Source organism: Dermacentor silvarum, chromosome 9 (assembly GCF_013339745.2).
Source record: "Dermacentor silvarum isolate Dsil-2018 chromosome 9, BIME_Dsil_1.4, whole genome shotgun sequence".
Classification (NCBI taxonomy): Eukaryota; Metazoa; Arthropoda; class Arachnida; order Ixodida; family Ixodidae; genus Dermacentor; species Dermacentor silvarum.
In genome coordinates, this window is record NC_051162.1 from 68,394,521 (window position 1) to 68,413,264 (window position 18,744).

Sequence of the window (18,744 nt, forward strand, 5' to 3'; positions counted from 1 at the left end):
CAATTCGAAATCAAGGTGCAACAACAAAACATAATTACTTCACTTTTCACTTCCAGAATTTCTTATAACTGATCCACAAAATTGTGGTGTTACTTAGGAAAGACAAATGAGTCTATTAAAAAATTCAGTAAATGATCACCTTGTCGAAAACGCAGGTGATATAGCCCACGCATTAATGTATATTTTCATAGTGTTTTTTCCCGCGAATGACAACTAGAGCATGCACAACGAACTTTCGAACACAGATGTACCGGTGATAACAAGCGAGGGAGTTCTGTCTATGCTACGTTAATTGAACGAGAAAAAAAGTGCAGGTAAAGGTGGCATCTCTACTGCGTTCTTGGAACGCTTTGCAGCGCAGATTGCAAACTACTTGGCAAATCTTTTTCCGCGTTTTTAACCATTAGTGAGCTTCTTGATGACTAGAAGATAGCACGCGTTGGGCCGATTTTTAAGAAAGGTGACAAGCTTAACATAACAAATTATAGGGCGGTGTCGATTCACGTCGTACCACTGTACATAGCTTTGTAATGACATTGGACCACTCGGTGCAAATAGATGCTATATTTAGACTTTAGCAAGGCGTTTGACAAGGTGTCGCATACGAAACTCATACATAAGCTGGAATTTAGCGGCCTTCCCTGCTACTTAGGGAAATGGGTTGAATCATACTTGCATAGCAGACACCAACTTGTAGTCGATGAGCGTGCGTCTGATATTCTCCCTGTTTCTTCTGGTGTGCCTCAGGGCAGTGTACTCGGACCCTTGCTTTTTTTAGTTTGTGTGAATGATCTGAGTGAATTTTTATCTGATACAGTGTGTATAAAACTTTTTGCTGATGATTGTAATATATACAAGGATATATTGTGTCAGAGTTATCATGTTGTATTGCACGACCAATTGTTCCAGATTTTGCAGCGGTGTCGAACTTCGGATATGGAAATTAACGTGCAAAAAACAGTCTTATTAACAGTTACACGTAAATTACAGCCTAGTTCTTATTCCTATGCTATATGTAACCAAGAAATAGCACAGGTTACAAGCTATAAGTATTTAGGTGTTACCCTTACTTCTAAATTATCATGGTCAGGTCACGTTTCAGATATATGTGCATCAGCATTTAAGAAGTTCTGTTTCCTAAGAAGTAAACTAAACAAAGCCAATGCATAATGCAAACTAAACAAACTAATGCATTTAAACACAATTTCTTTCCGCAGACAATTTCTGAGTGGAACGCTCTTCTAAAAACCATGTTTGTGGAGGCTGATTTTCAAGCGGCACTGGAAGAATTGTTGTTTTAGTTTTCTACTTTGCTTGTTAACAAGTACCTATTATATGTGCTGTGATATAACCCTGCTTGATTGCTAATAGCGTTATTCGTTTGTAATCCAGATTTAAACTAATTATGTTATAATTTCCCACTCGTGCTTGGACCTGTTATGGCCTGCAGTATTGTGAAATAAATAAATAAAAATGAGCTGCGTGGTCGCTTACTTCCTCAGTCAGCTCGACCCTTCCGATGCGCTTTGCTGCACTGCTACGCAGAAATTCAGCTCCATTAGTTATTTTTTTTATTCTCCGTGCCCTTGCAAAAGAGAAGTTGTTGCACTTTAAGGATGACAGTCAGTGTTAGTGGAAAGTTGCTCGACACTCCGCTCTCTGGAAATGTCGGAGTTCGTCCACGAAGAGACAAGTGGAGTATATATTGTGACACTTCAGTCGTTAAGCGCAGCTCACATAATGTCCTTTCCCGTGCTGATATGTTTCCTGCTCGGAAGCGTGACAGGTAAGCGGTGCTTACGCCAACAACCCTTATTTGCGTTAAATACACTAAAGTCGCAGTCAGATGGTAAAAAATTTCTCCCCTGCTGAGAAATGAACACGAACTGAAGCTCCTAAATGTCACACAGTGTTTTCAGGCGAAAACGCAAAGAACTCGACTAGAATATGACAACGATGTGCGAAGCTTGACTCTTGAGTCTCGCAGAGGTTAATGTCATTGAGAATAAAGTTGTGTTAGTAACATTTCACTTGCAGTAAACATATATTACTGTATGAATTGCCAGAACCAAAAATTACTTTGTGTGACGTGCGGAACATCCAGAAATCTTTATGAAAAACTTCTCTACATGTGCTTTAAATTTTCAGTCAGTCAATATATTGTACGCTTTTAACAGCACCCCAATTGGCGCTATCGTCAAAAAGAATTGCACACTCCGTCCTTTCTAGGACACAAAACATCTGCTATCGAAAATTTGAATACAACGTCCCTGAATGGCGGCTTCTTTTCAGTGGTTGGCCTGATGCCTTAGGAGCTGACCAGCAAAATAGAACATAAATATGCCACAACACAAAACACTGTGGTTGGTAGGTAATTGAACATCGCTAGCCCCGCGGGCGATGCACAAGATTTGAACTAACGTGTTTTATCTGTAACGTAAGAGAAATAGCAGTGGCGAATCAAAGTATACGGACGTCAGTGAAAAGGTTTTTCAAATCCTATTGAGAGATTTTTGTGATTTACACTCTTAGGAACCGAAGAAGTGCCCACAAATTTTTGATGTACTTTTTATGATGTACTGTACTGTATTTTTGATGTACTGTATTTTTGATTTATTTGAACTTGGTATAGAGTATAAATAGGCCAAGCGAATGTTTATCTGCTTGAAAGACGACATCGCTGTCGGTATAGATATGATGCTGTGGCGGATATTACTGTCCTGTTGCAGTGTTGCCGCTGTCCGAAGCATTGAGTCAGTGAATTTCTTCTGAACTCCTTATATTTGTCACCCAATAGTGCCACGTGTCTTCATAGCGGACTGACAACGTTCATTGAGAGCAGCTGGCTCCTAAAGAAAACGGCGGTTAGAGCTAACTATCGAGCGGATGCGGTTAGCGCGCACATTGTTTTCTTCTTGCCTTGTCCACACTACTACAGGTGACCTTTCCCCCCTTCCTCGGAAAGAGCATCGTCGCGATGCTCAAGAAGTGGTGTGAGAAAGTAAAAACAAAAAAAAAACGAAACAAAAACAAAAGAAAAAGAAAACATTCTGTCACAGACCCCGTGATCGAGGCGCAGACGCCGGACCAAATTCCAAAGCCGACTTATCAGCTTCCGAAAATAATCCCACGAAAGCAAGGACCATTAAGAGTGGGTCCTCTGGTGCGCCAGCGGACGCCGGTTGCTGTCCAAAGACCGAGTCAGAGCCCAGAGTTGTCAAAACACAACAAAATATATTCTTCACACAAGGCAGTTACACACACACTTGCACACTTAGGCTAGACACAACACAATACAAATCAGATGGGTATTCACAATCACAAGAAAATAATTCACTACAAACACTAAGAGTCCAACACGTAAATTACAAAATGAATAGGAATTCTAAGTGTCCAATCGTATTCACCGTGCTGGTCTTGTCAGACGATCTCGGCGTGGCTCGGGGCAAATCTCGAAGAAGGAACTTCTTCCGGAAATGCAGACGCTCGATGAACTGGTCGACTAGCTTGCCGGCAAATCCCCTTCTTCCGCAGACGCTCGGTCTTCACGTTACATCTCTTCACCGGTGCGGACTGAACTCTCGAACTCCTGAATTCCACCCTCTGATTCTCGCACGGCGGTTATATACCTTCCACAGGCGTTCTAGAACTTTCCTATCGCTGTCGTGATCTCGTAGCATGGCCAAAGCATGGGAAGCTTCGAGTCTTTTCTCGTACCTTCGACCGCCGCTGTCGGAGCATTCTCGAGGGGGGGTGATGACTCATACTGTTGGTGTACGCTCACGTGGTAGTAATGTCTGTCGACTCGCCGGGTGAGAAGGTGTCTCGGCGCGCGCGTGTGCTCTCTCTCTCTCTCTCTCCGGTTAACGTCGCTTCGTCGAGTCTCTTCCAGACGTTTCGGCGCCGTTGTTAGCGTTGTTGCTTGAGGCGTATGCGCTCTCCCCCTCTGTTGAAGTTGCCGCGGGGCCGGCGTGTTCTTTCGCTGGCTTGCGTCACGCGCGACGCGCGCTTGGATTACGCGCTCTTTTGTGACACATTCTCAAGGCAGATGATCGCGCACCGAACACAGTGAGAGCTACAACAGCGGTGAAGCGTGACGTGCATAGTTTTTAGAAACAGAGAGGTAACCGCATTAGCTGCAATTGGGAGCGTAAAAAAATCACGAACGCGCAACGTAGAGCTTCATGCGTACGACGTGAACTATGTTAGGTCTAGGCGGTTGTCTACGCTGTGTTTGCGCCGCACTGCCCCTAACGACATTGTAGTTCACGTCACTAATGCTTCGCAGCTCTTTGTATGGACCAAAATACCGACTGAGCAAATTTTCACAAAGACCACGGTGGCCAACGGGGGTCCACACCCACGCTTGCCCTCCGGGACTGTAGCGCACTTGCCTGTGATGGAAGTTATAGCGCCGTGCATATCTGTGTTGCTGCTCACTGATGTGCAGCCGCGCTACCTGGCGAGCCTCCTCACCCTGCTGAGCAATTCCTTCGACGTTTGTAGTTAGGTGTTTAGTGTTTTTACATGGAACCATAGCGTGCAGTATCGTCTGTACTTCGCGGCCGTAGACGAGGCGAAATGGTGTGAAGCGCATTGTTCCTTGTACGGCGGTATTATACGCGAAGGTCACATAAGGCAGTATACGAGTCATTGTTTTAAGGCGGAAGCCTTTAATGGCTCATTGTCGAGGTCATCTGCCGTTAGCAGAAACCGTCACAGCTTTCCGGCCGCCTGACTGGTCTCCTCTGTGCCGTGACGTCACTGTCGCTAGGCGCAGGTGTGTGCCTCCTGATTGGCTCGCGTGCGTGACGTCACTGTCGTCAAGTGCGGGTGTCGCGGTGGTTCAGCGCCGCGCGGGTATGTCATTTCTTCGTCGTTACTACAGTTGCTATAGCAACCGCGCCTGCTTGCCTATCCGTTTTGTCGTCTACTCCACTCATGCCCTGACGCCTGTAGCGCGCATAGCTGGCATAGCACCGCCATGGAAGACGTGTCTTCTCCTGATCCACAAACGGCGCTGCAACAGTTCCAGGCGGCCACAAACTACTTTAATAGACACTTTAACAGGCAAAGGTGCCACGCTTCCGCCGTTTCACACTTTGGTCTCGACAAAGTGTCTTCCGATTTTTTGTGCTGCACGTCGATGTACATAGAGGTCATGTCTGATGGACTTGTTTAATTGCTCCGTAAGTCCGTTGGACTGCGGATAATAACCAGTCGTCTTTCGATGTTCGGTGTGGCTTAGTTGAAAATTTTCGGCCATGAGCTGTGCTGTGAACGGCGTTCCTCTGTCTGTGATTACAGAGGATAGGGCACCATGGCGCAATACAATATGAAGAACTGCGCTACCTCAGAAGCCGTGGCTCGTGGGAGTGCTTCTGCCTCGGCAGAGTGGGTTAAATAGTCAGTGGTGACCCAAACCCACTTGTTGTCATAGGTTGACAGATGGAAATGCCCAAGAATGTCCAAGCTGACGTGGTCGAATGGATTTGGGGTAATTCGATATGTTGCAATAACCCGGCGGGCTTCAGGGGTGGTGTATTTTGCCGGTGACTTTCACGGCAGCCTTTAACATACTGTTTGACGCTTGCCGAAAGCCCGGGCCAGTAATGTATCTCGCGCACTCTGGCAAGCATTCGTGAGGAGCCGAGGTGGCCATATGTGGGCTCGTCATGGCAAGCGAAAAGAATATAGTCCTTCAAGTCTTTAGGAAGTACCAGAAGGTAGCCTCGGTCATTCGAACGGGCGTTCTTCTTGTACAGCACGTTGCCTCGTAGACAGAAGGACCTGAATACGTGACATATATGGCGTGGTATTGTTGTTGGATGGCCCTCTAAGTGGTCGATGAGAGGTCGAGTTTCAGCGTCGTCACGCTGCCATCTCACCACGTCCGATGTAGTAAGGGCGCCCAGGAAGCCGTCATCGTCCTCTGACTGACGACTGACAGAATCGGCGGGTGCACGCGACAGTGTGTCGGCGTCTTCGTGCTTGCGGCCAGGTTTGTAAACGAAAGTGAAGTCAAATTCATGTAGGGTCACGGATGCTCATGAAGCTTAGTTTGTGGAGCAGTAATAGTCAGGTCATAGAGGAACACAAACGACATAGATTAACTGAAATACATTTATACATTGGAATATCAAACCAACATCTACAGATGCAGACATGTGATATTTGTATCACGACATAATTTGTATCAAACATGGCCATTCTGAAACTCCTGATTTTGTCAGCAAAAATTGCTCTTGAGGCGCTCAGGCAATGATCACGGTCTAATGTGGGCCGCTTCAACTACCTCTCTGTTCTTTTTTTTACTCGTCTTAGAATGGTAGTTGTAAATAAATGCGGTGTGCACCCGCGTCGATGGCAACGATTTGTAAGATGTCCTTAAATCTTGTTAATAGCTGTTACAGTAACCTCTTCACTTCTCAATGACGTCCACTAATGTTCACTAGGGAAATGCCACGTAATGACCACACACGCAAATTTTCGACCGCAAGCAAGTTTAGCAAAAGGCCATTCTTGCTGGATATATAACCCCTGCAAAAAAGAAAAAAAATTATGCGAAATGAGAGCACGCGTACTAAAACGAAAAGTAGGTTTCAAGAACAGTATCGATCTAGCCAGTGAGCAAATATTTTCGCCACTTAAGATTGAACACTAAGTGACACCTTATGACAAGCTATGAAAGACGGATCGCTTGAGTATTTCTTTAGAGGGCATAAGTTAAAAGAGGCACAATAAGACAGGGAATGACACATTGCGCCCGAAGCTGTTCATCCTTCATCTCGCTTGCATCTCGTAGCCACAGCCAGGCAAACGGCCTGGCATGTTACTTCAGCTCGTATCAGGAAAACCATCTCAACCATGTTTAAATCACTAATTATAAATGCTCTCGTCTCTACACTGGCGTCTTCCCGATTCTTACTATCTTCCCAACATGCGAAAAACAATTTTCTATTTATCTGCCTGAACCAAAAACTAGTGTGTATATTTTTGTGCAATCGAAATTTTTGAGCGATCTGACTGGGTAACATGTCATCTGTCATGAGTTCTATGAGTTTTCTTTATATGTATTTTGTAACACAGTCGGAAAGGCCAACATTATCGATCGCATTGCGACGACTGGACGATCGGCCATTATCTGTGCAGGTGCTACTTGACGACCGTCCCCATCGCTCGTCGGCCAACAAAGCAGTGATGGCACGGTTGTCTTTCTTGGGGGCGACTGGGCTATGTGAACGCCTTTTATTTGTTCAAGACCTCCCCGTGCGTGCGTGAGCCCTACGTGTCCTCCCCCCCCCCCCCCGCCTCCTCTCTATCTCATTTTTCTATTCGCTCTATCCCGTCCCCCAGAGTAGGGTAGCCAACCAGACGCATTTCTGGTTAAGATCTCTGCCTTCTCTTCTCCTCATTCTAGTGGTGTAAAAGAACACTGAATACTGCTTTCTCTATGACCCCAATGTACCCTAAATATGTCACTAAAACGCAAACAAAGCCCGCGTTCTTAGAGTGCAATGAAACAAACTGTCGTATAAGGAGAAATAAATTTTCGATGCCACTCACAATCCACATCAACGATTCATTGAAATTCTGAAGTTGGAGGTTTAGTTCAGGTGTGAGGTGAGCACCAATTCTTGTTAAACACATTTTTTGCAGATGTATGATGGATACTTATATGTAAATACAATACTTCTGCAAAATAATAGACAGTGCTAAATTTTCTTCTCTTCTACCAAATATTTACGAACATAGTTTCTCGGTAGTTGGTTGCACGTCTAAAAATCTAAGACTTGAAGTGAGGCTCCTAATCCACCCACTGCGCCTACAATATGATGTGTGAGAACTAGTGAGATCCTCTTGGAAGTTTTAGGTCAAAAACATGACAATTACCAATTGTCAAATGTGAGTACTTGCTTTTAACTGCTGCATAAGCACCCAGTGCTGCAGGTTTCCACATACATTGCCCTCCATGTATTCAACACGGAAGTGTCAGTAAGCTTATAGAAATCAATTTTGTGAATGGTAGTTTGTCAGATCTCAACTAAAACAAAAATGAGGTTTCTCAAATTGTATTGTTGGGCTAGTTGGTTCGTTGTGACAGCAAACAGCCCCAGAAAACATGAATACGAAGCAAGGAGACCAAATAAATAACATTGTTAGGGCACCTTGTAATTGTCTTGATCTCCTTGCTTGGCGTCCGTTTTCTCTGCGCTACTGGCGCTACTTTCTGCCAACACAAATGCAAAAAAAGCATTAGCTTCAGAAAGAAAAAGTCTGTCACAGAGTGTCGGGCATTTGATACCGAACCTGTTTCATGTACAATCTCTTTGAATCGCAACGCAGCTGTCCATTAGCATTCGTTTAGATGCTGGCCATAATTAAAATGCAAAGTGTAAACGCTCTTTTGTCTTTAACTTGAAGGCTTGAGAGTGGCCTTTGCCACGTAAAGAACCAAGAAGGACAATGTCGTGTATCCACTCTATGTGATCCCTCTTTACTCAGGAAAGTACCATGTACGAACCGTCTACCCGATGATTCTCGAAGAACGCAGTCACAATGGATCTTTGGTACTGCGCATTCACAACAGCCTGTCACTCTCCCTCACCAAGGTTGTAATTGCAACTGAAGCACTTCACCTTACAAGCTATCTCAACGGAGAGACCATCGACGAAATAGTAAGAACATTTTTTCTTGTGGATGAGTTTTTCGTAATATTTATTTGTATTTTTGCCTCCATATCTTATCCATATTCGCATTCAATTTGAGTCTTTACATTTAACATTCACATTTTAAAGCTAGTGCAGTCAATAAAGGAAAATTTTGAAAAAAACTAAGAATGTAATACCACACAATTGGATCAATGAATGAATTGAAATGCAACGTGTACTGCGTAATCATAGGCGTATTACCAGGGGTGTAAAGGGGGGGGGGCGCTCTTGCCCCCCCCCCCCCACATGATTCCCGCGCGTCGTCCGCTGCAGCGCGCCCCGAGGAGGCATACAAGACACGCATCGCTACACAAGCAGGGGAGACGTATTAAACAAATACTGTAAAATACTTAATACTTAATTACAAAATTAAATTATTACTTAAATACAAATACTTAATGGCCACTGTATTAGGCAGGAAAACAGCTTCAGCTAGAGTTTTGTTGGACTTTGGAGCGTGCAGCCGAAAGCGGCCGCTTAAAACAGGGGGTGGGGGCAAATGACATACGTTTTCCCAAATGGCATACGTTGCCCCCCCCCCCCCCCCCGAAGGCATAAAATGCGACGTTTTTCTTATTGTTCTTGTGGAAAATCTACGGCATACTTCGGATCAACTAGTGGATAATGTTGGTACGTTGCAGATGTCACACATAAAGTTGAATTTCCAATATTTACACGAAAGGCAACGATACACAAACAAGATGGCTGTTGAGACCAATTTTACTTCCACACTTCGAATCGTCTTCTGACTTTGGCGCCACTCTTGGTTGCGCCGTTAAATAACCACCGGCTATTTAAAGACGTCGGCGCGGCGCTAGCTATAATGAAGATGAATTCGCGGCAAAGCACACGGCTTCAGCCGAGACACATGCAAAACGTCAGTGGAGACACGCGAGTGCAGTTCAGTTCGATCTCGTAGTTAACATCACCAAGCGAGCGTAAAATCATCCAGGGCCCTATGTAGCGCGGTAGCACCTTTTCAGTCAAGCCAATGCGGTGACATGGTGTTCATAGGAGGACAAGGGAGCCAGCGAAATCGAACGTCCCGATGTCGGCTGTAGTACTGGGTCTTCTGCGCGGCTTGAGACTCAGTGAGCCGGGAGCTGGCAATCTGGCGCGCCGTGTGAGCCCGTCCGAAGACGTCTTGAGCATAATCAGTGGGAGTTTTCGTCCAGGAAGGAAGCAGTGGTGTCAAAGGGCAGAGTAGGGTGGTGGCCGAACAGAAGGTAAAATGGTGAAAAGCGAGCGCGCTCGTGGCGGTACGAAATATAGGCAAAGGTCACGGAGGGTAACGTGCTGTCCCAATCACTGTGGTCGTCAGAAACGTACATAGACAGCACTTCTGTCAACGTGCGATTCAGCCTACGGGTAGTAGGCGGTGGAAAGATTGTGTTCGGCAGAACAGGAACAAAGTAGGTCTTCAACAACTCGGGCAATTGTCACAGCGCAAGCAAGAGTGATGCCAAAGTCAGGAGAAGACGACATTATGTGTCGAGTTGAAATCGCTCTCGACAGCCATTTTGATAGCGTATCGTTGCATTTCTTGTAAATATTTTACATACATCTTTATATGTGACTTCCGCTACTGAACAATATTTATTCCGTGACTTACCCGAGTTTTTCATTTCATTACCACAATGCTTATCACCTTCAGGAATGTCATTATAACTAAAGAGAGAAATGTGCGCTGCGAGGCTGACTTCCCTTATCTCGCCGCACGCTGTTGAGTCAAAATTTCTTCATTGCATAAATATTCCGTTTGTATGTGTAGACGAACTAATGCACATCTGCAAGCCCTCTGCAACGCGGCAATGTTATATATAATCTTACTTCAAGCATCTCTATGCGCGTTTCAATTTCAATGGCTTTCCTCCGATGACTGATGATTGAAATTTATTATCACCTGAATCGGCTTTGTTGGATTTTATAAACGATTACTCACACTTATTTTTCATTTATTTATGCTGAGTATTCCTATTTTGTAGTTGCATGCGTTTTTGTCAAATCATACCTACAACAATGTAGTTATGATTTGCTTCCTAAATTTGCTTTATTTTTGGAAAAATATTTCAGTTTTACTCGTCGAGCGCAAGCCGCGCCGCTAGGCTCCAGTACGTTGCACAAATAAAATACATTAGCAATACCCGGACAATTACAGCCGGAACTCCTTGTCTCAAACAGGCTTATTAAATAAATCTAGCATTGTGGAGCGCCATGTATTTAGCACATGTGTCAATAGGAATTATGCGCTAACTAAATTATAAAATTCATGGCTTTCTTTTGATCTTTCCTTGCTCCACTCAGGTCGCATATTATTACTTTGTTAATTTCAAGGTAGCATGTAACTCAGGTAGCATATTATTACCTTGTTAATTTCAAGCACCAACCATTGCGAAACTACGAGATGCGAGAATAATATGGATTTTTAAAAGCAGCCTAATTCACACTCCTAAAACTATGCCTGAGACTACTAGACACTTAGATATCGTCTACATAGAAGTTCCACGTCACACTTCAGCGTAAATATTCGTAATAGGCGTTTCGATGAGTTAATTCTAGTTTTTGTTTTACGACATGCTGATGGCATACGCCGTGAGATAACTCTTCTTGTGCCACAACTACTTTTTATATCTCCTTACATTTAGGGAAGATGACAAGAATGCAGCATGACGAGATGACTGGTTGCTCACAAAAAGATGGTGCAAAGCCCTAGAACATTTGGGAAATCGTCACTGCGTAGGTCATTTAGGCAGCCTACCATCTTATTCAAAGGAACTCAATGCTTTCCTAGTTGAGGCACCAAGCTATTAAAGGAACCCTTAGCAATTTTAATAAAATAATGTTTGTAGAGACCAAATAAAATAATATCCAGCTGATGCATTGTGTAATGTAGTGTCTTCAGATATCACTCACTTCAAATCGTCTGACATTCCGGTGTTCTGGCGTGCTATTGCTTCAGGTAAAGGGATCTGAAGTCCAAAAAACCTTGTTTGAAGACAAAGACAAAATGGCTACTGTGTCCCTCATCAAGGCTTCCGATGGCGTCAGAGTGGTAAGGCTGGGCTATTTTAAAATACACAGTATTCGTTGAATTCTAGGCTCAAGAAATTGTGTCGCACAGTGCGGTGTCCTTGGTAAATAAATGTTTAGTCGTAGAAGCCCCAGTATTCTTTGTTTTCTTCTGAACCAGTAGTCTGCAAATTTCCCAAACATGCCCGACGTTAGAGACGTTGTACTCTGCATTACAGAATCAGCGGAAAAATAAGTTTGTCTTCACGGTTAACAAATTGCATAGCCAGTCGAAGTGCTTTAAGTTATGCCTACAACGCATAACTTCTAAAGAACAGCACCACAAATCGGGTCACAAAAAGAGCCCAGCTGTGCTAAATTCTCATATAAGCCAGCAGTAATGCATACACTGTCACGAGGATAACCTTACTTTGAGCTAATAACAGTGGAGGTAGCTTTAGGCACATTTTTCTTTTTCAGAATTCACAATATCGCAATTTCCCAAGGTATGTTAACAAAGTAGGTTTAAGCTAAGCTATATTTGTCTGGTGAGAAGGTTGAAATTAGTGGAAGTTCTGATGTTAACTTTTACTATGCTCTTGTGACACACGGGTATATTGCTTTAAAAAAAGCACACGTGTACACATGAAATTAGTTCTTGTACTTACGAGGATGTTATCTTGTTTCTTTTTTGTAAACCTTTTTAGCTTGACCACTTGTAGCGTGTTTCACAAAAATGTTAATAGCTAGAGAAACATTATCAAGCGCGAAGAGAAAAAAAAACAAATAGACTACACATGACTTTATCAAACTCATCTAAGGTATTTGCTCATCTCACTGTGGAAGCTGCTCGGAAAAGCGTCTATCCATAATTTAGAAAGCAGCGGTAATAAGGGGACAATAAATACAGGTACGTGCACACACGCGTACCTAGTTTCTGCGGTCTTCCCCTGTTTCAATGTTTTTTCGTCCGGCATAAACAATCACTAACATACCTAAGTTCACCTGCTACTACTAGGGTATTTTTTCGACATAATAACTTCACTTAGAGGTTTCACGCGGAATTATGCTGGTGACGTACGGCTATCCCAGGTAAAAAACAAACTGCATTGTTTTCATTTCTCTCTCAACAGTACAAAAAAACTCTCAATACTTTTTGAATAGCAGATAAATATATATTGTGGGCATTTCTCAGTCACTTCTTCGCGATGGCTGAACGAACCACCTGAGTACCAAAACCTTGTCCGAGCTGCTGTTTCAAACTACTCCAGTCGGTGAGGTCAATCCGTGGTTGAAAAAGCCGGCAGATCCCACGCCCTGTGGGAATCGATGTTATGCGAAGCACTGTGCGGGGAACCAACCAAGGTAACGGAACGAGCATGAGAGCACCAAGACGTAGGCGGCTCTTTGATGACCAACACGACACGCATGTCATGACATTCATGTCATGAGTCCTCACGAGTCGCTTTGGCTACACCTAAGAGACTTTTAGGCGAAAGCCATAGTCATGCTCATGAATATAACTTCGACCATCAACCTTTAGCCTTTTCCTTCGCTTAGTACCACATCCGAATCCATTCCAGTGGTTTTTGAGTGTTAACCTTTTTTTCGCTGAGTCATTCTCATTTTTGATGACTCATGCTCATGAATGTGACATCTACCACAATTCTTTAGTGTTTCCCTCAATTAGTACCCACGTCCAAACCCATTTCAGTGGTTTTTGAGCGTTAATCTTTTTTTTCGCTGAGTCATTGTCACTTTTCGTCAGTCATGGTCATAAATTTGACTTCTACTATCACCCTTAAGTGTTTCCTTCACTTAGTACCCACTTCAGAAACCATTTCAATGACTTTTGCGCATTAAAATTTTTAAATGCGAAGCATTTCTTAAGAACAATAGCACTTCGTCCCTGCAACCCTCTCCCCCTACCCCCATTCTTCTAACATACAGAATCACCGCAACTGACATTTTTTGTAACGTGGCTTTCTTCGCTACAGCTAGCTAACTTATTGATTATATTTGAATATATTTCTAAATTTATATTTGGTATAAAATTTTATAGTATATGTAATTTTATTCAGAACACGAAACTACATTCTCTGCATTTAAAGCATACAAAGGTATGTGTGCTTTATCGTATCTGACGATTACTTTTTTATTCCACTTGAAATTTCACTTAAAATGTTGTGGGCAGCGCACTAGCCAAAGCTCTTGAGCGCAAGTTTTATTTTAAGATGAAGCTGCATTTTTTAGGCTGAGTAATATAAAGCTTTTTAAGAACTTTTATAATTCCTGTCATTAAATGATGAATTAAGTATGTGTTGCTGTTACATTGAAGCACCAGCAGAACAAGACTGGTCAAAATTTAACATGTAATGACAACTCTTCTTGCCGGCATGCAGACCGGATTGCTGAACCCGAGTGAAAGAATTGAGCCTGCTCTCGATCAAGCCAGACGTGTTTCCGGAGGTCTACCTCATATTGTGCAAAGAATCCAACGACCTCTCGGGTCAAGGCAGGTGACACTCGAAGAAAGGAAAGGTACGTAGGTTGAATTGATTATAGAGCTGCTTCCGAGGTGAGAAATAGGGCATTTTAAAGAGACCCAACCGAGCTATGAGCAGCTTAAGTAATTGTTGCACAATGTAGGTACAATGTATATAATTATGCACGTATACGTGTCAACTTAGTTATATTGGATGTTTGAGCTGCTTTCACAACAACTGTAAATACTCGATAAGTGTTTCTATCGTGCATGTAGGAGATTTGCCGCAACGGACGTTGCGAGTTCATCGAATATTACAATGACTATAAATTTTCAATTTTCTATACGACAATTTCACGGGAAACAGTACTGCACTAACAACAATGGAAAAACACAACGGCTACAAAAAATGGAAATTCAGAAGATCCGTAAAAAGGGAATGATTCGTGGCATTTTGAGCAAGTTGTCCATTTGGAAAAGGAAAAAAACCGGACGACCGTTGCATATGATAATAGAAGACTGCATCACTACTCTTTATCTTATTCTAAGCGCTATGTTATGTTACGTGTTCGTCTACATTAAGTTTAACGTGCCAGTTTTTGGCGGAAGCAATTATTAATTGAATTTGCACTTCTTGGTGCTTGTGCTTCAATTGTAAGTTTCAAAATTGCCGCTTCCCTGCAAAATGCGTTCGTTATGTTTCAGGTGAGGTAAGTTCTAAACTCGTACAAGCACTGCGAATCTCAGAATGCAATTAGAAGATTCACGCTGATTTTAAATATTCACAACGTTATTGCTAATTGTGTTTGTTAACTGGATGAGCAATGAAATAACACCACAGAGCGGCAAGTATGTGGTGTTGCAGTAGATGTAGCACTATCTGTGACATGCTCAACTACAAAATATTAAAGTTCGCCAGTATTTTGTGAACATGAGCACCTTATGTGTCTAAAATTATCTGCACGTTTCTTATGGGATACAGAAACCCGGTTCATGACTTACGCAGGGCTGTATACAATTAGCAGAAGCCTCACATCATATTTTATAAGAACTAGTTAAGTAGGAACTACTTTTTTATTGGATGTAATGCAGTTCAATTAAGTTAGTTTTTTCTAAAACTTAATATATTTTACATTTGCCCTAACCACTGAAATTTTCGCAAGCTGCCTATCACTCACTGTACTGAAAGGCACATCTACAACCGCGGACGCAAGTGGAACAAAAATATAAAAAGATCGCTCTTGTGTCGCTATTCAAGTTCTACTTTTCTCCGTTATTGCACAGCTGTCTTTCAGTACAATAATTTCCCGATGATTGGAAGCAGAATGTGTCATTGGCACAATCAATGCTGGCATCACTTGCCAAAATAAAATAAAATATAAGCAATGTGAAGCATATAGTTTGCCACTGTTGTAATTAAATTTAAAAATGATAACATAGTTATTTAGTCTGAATCTACGGCATTAGCTACAGTTGAAATAATCGATACATTGTTCACCTGTCTGAAAATAACCCCAACCGCTTAAAAGCAGATTTCCAGAGGTTACGTGAATAATGTAAAAGAACGCGTAGCCTAAAAGCAACAATAAAGATATTACGGCCATCTCTTCATATCTCTGGAAATAAAACTGAGACCTAGTTCAGAAATTTCACAGACACAATAGTTTAAAACACTACAGGGTCGCAATTTGGTTGCGATGCATCTTTCAACGACAACACTTCGCGCACTTTTTGCGTTTCTTGAGTGGTCTGAGCGATGCTCCAGCATTGTTATCAATCAGATCAGCCGGCAGTTAGCAGTGCATGACAAGAGTACCATACACCAAGTCGAAAGCACCGCTACAGCAACATGTCCCTGGTCTTTGTTAAGGTATCGTTATGCGGTAGCGCAATGATTCCTAATCCAGTATATTGCAGTGATTCATTTCGCTCAAGTCAAAACTTTTGTTATCATCCACCGGTCAGGACCAGCTGATTAAAGTAACGACTTAGGTGGTAGACTATTCGTATCTTTGACGTAGCGTGAGAAGAATGTTACATTGACGTCTCCCTTCGCGAACGCGGGGGACGCGCAAGCGTATGGGTGTTATAGCGCATGTGAAGCTATCGGCCCTTGGTGCACCTCGACGCCTAGACTGTCCGCATCGCAGATCGCTTTCAAGATAGGCTGCCGCGACCGCACCATATGTAGTAGCCGCCAGAGTAAACCACTCCCCCCCCCCCCCCCCCCCGCCGGAGAGAAGACGGCACGCTTCCTCCCCGCTTTCCTCCCTTCCGCGCGGGAGCTTGAGCCGTCATCGTCGGCTCACCGTCGCACGTTTTCACTCCCACATACAGCAGACGACGCGACCACGAGACGAACCCGGTACGCCCATTCTAAGCACAACACCCGTAGCAATGGCCAGAGGAGGGCAACCCAGCGTGCCTCCGCCTATACCCTCCACCTCTGCGAAGCTTCGCCTCTTTTCTTTTGCGACACTTAGCTCAACGCCACCTAGACTTTCCTCTAGGGAGCTTTGATTTGCCAAGCACTGGACGCCCTCCTTCGTAATTTTCCCCGCACGCGATTCTCTTCTCCCCCGCCAGGCGCCTTCTTCCTCCACTTCTACGTGGGTTCACACTACCCCTAGATGGCCCCCGGTTCGCCTAGCCTTTTGCGTAAAGGCATCGGATTAGAAATGTTGCATTATCTCGCCCGCCACCCTCCGAAAAATGAAATGAACTTCTGGCAACTTTGCCACTGCCACGAATTGCAGTTCATCTTTGAGAAAGTGAAAATCACTGTTGTGGTAGCGATCAAGCTTGAGATTTGATGTATTCATACATCTTCTCGCCATAAGGAAGTCGCAGCGTATTATTCGTCACAGGACCTTTAGTATTTCTAGGGACCTTACACACGCATCAGGCACGCGTAGTTAATAAACTTGCGTTTCTTGCACTTTTTAGAAATTTGAGGATTTCCAGTGTTGTTTTTCTAGTTTCTCAAAGTCAAATTGGTTCATGTTCAAAAAAAGGCTTCTTTTAATGCTACTTCGTTGACGTTGTTTCAGATACTCTACCCAGCCTTTGTAACGAGACGACTATGCCGGGTACTGTGCCTGTTGAAGTCTACGTGGTGTCTGATGAGAGCCACAACAGGAAATTTACGAACAATGACCTCTTGCTTTATATTTGCATCTTTATGAATACCGTAAGCGCTGTCACTAGTGGCATTCTTTAGCTATTACTGAATTGAGTTACCATGGAGTATTTTTATAGGAGGCGGTACTATAATGTATGTCGTGTCCAGAAATACGAGAGTGATTTCACTTTTTACATTTAATGCAATGCTTCGCTAAATACCCAGACAATTAGCTGAAGAGAATGCTTCTTCATACATCGACTGACAAACGGACACGTAAAATTAAAAAAAAACTGTGCATGAGGCACTTTTGTGTTCATGGCAGGTTCTCCTTGTAAATTGTTAAGGAGCCGACACTGCGCCTATGTTATTGCTGTTTTTTAAACACTAAGGACTACAAATGCATGTGCTACCCATTGCTCCTTTATGTTACCACCTTCGTGGAATAGAGAGTTAAATAAGTGCGTCAATATAATCAGATCAGTTTTACTTGCGTCGGTAACAAGGCTGGTACTCTTGTTCAAACTTATTAAAAAGAGTTACTACCCTGTCAAATACTTCTGAGAAACTTTTTGTCATACTCCTATACTAGCTCATTTGTGCCACAAAATGTTTGCCTAATTAATACGCTCCTATATTTTACCCGTAAAGGGACACTAAATGCAAACAATAAATCAACTTCCTGTTGCATACGCCCGCGTATGTTAACGCGGGGGACGCGCAAGCGTATGGGTGTTATAGCGCATGTGAAGCTATCGGCCCTTGGTGTACCTCGACGCCTAGACTGACCGCATCGCAGATCGCTTTCAAGATAGGGTTGCCGCGACCGTACCATATGTAGTAGCCGCCAGAGTAAACCCCCCCGCCGGAGAGAAGACTGATAAAGTATTCGTCGAAAACTCTTCTGTAGGTAGTTACACTGCAACTGGCCAAATATTAGAAGATAAAATGAAGCTCAAAGTTTTTTTTTTTAGTTTCGCGCGGAAACCCCAACGTCAGCACGTAAGTGCGAGGTCACGACTTCTAAAGTAATTTTTCATATGTGGCCTACGTTGGCTCAGTAAAAGTTCACGAAACTTGCCACATTCGGTCTTGAGCTCCTTTAGAACACAATGTAGTCAATCTTTACCGCTAAATAATTAACTGAGACCTAGAAGACGCTGCTAAAAATCCATGACGTCACGGTGAGCTGGTGCGGGAACATCAAGGTGGCGTCGCCACTCACCTCTGTGTTTTTCGTTTCTTTCTGGCTTACCAAGAGGCTTCTCGCGGTAAGAGTGGTGTTGTCGGTATCGTGGAAGGGTTATCTACTGATACAGAGGAAATCATTTTCCCTTTAGTGTCCATTTAAATTATCCTTGATGCGCTACTTTTATGTTATCTGTTGTGTCCCGATATCTTGACAAAAATAATTGTTG

General features: G+C 43.3%; 1 protein-coding gene across 1 annotated transcript in view; it reads left to right on the forward strand.

Moving 5' to 3' along the window:
* Positions 1 to 1,713: 1,713 nt before the first annotated feature.
* The window catches only part of LOC119465297 (A disintegrin and metalloproteinase with thrombospondin motifs 13-like), a 31,520-nt gene continuing 14,489 nt past the window's right edge, over positions 1,714 to 18,744 (forward strand). Inside the window, exons 1-5 of the mRNA XM_037726091.2 lie at positions 1,714 to 1,786; positions 8,506 to 8,678; positions 11,671 to 11,763; positions 14,123 to 14,261; positions 17,256 to 17,395. The gene's annotated coding sequence lies outside the window, so the exon portion shown is untranslated. The remainder of the gene's footprint in view (positions 1,787 to 8,505; positions 8,679 to 11,670; positions 11,764 to 14,122; positions 14,262 to 17,255; positions 17,396 to 18,744) is intronic.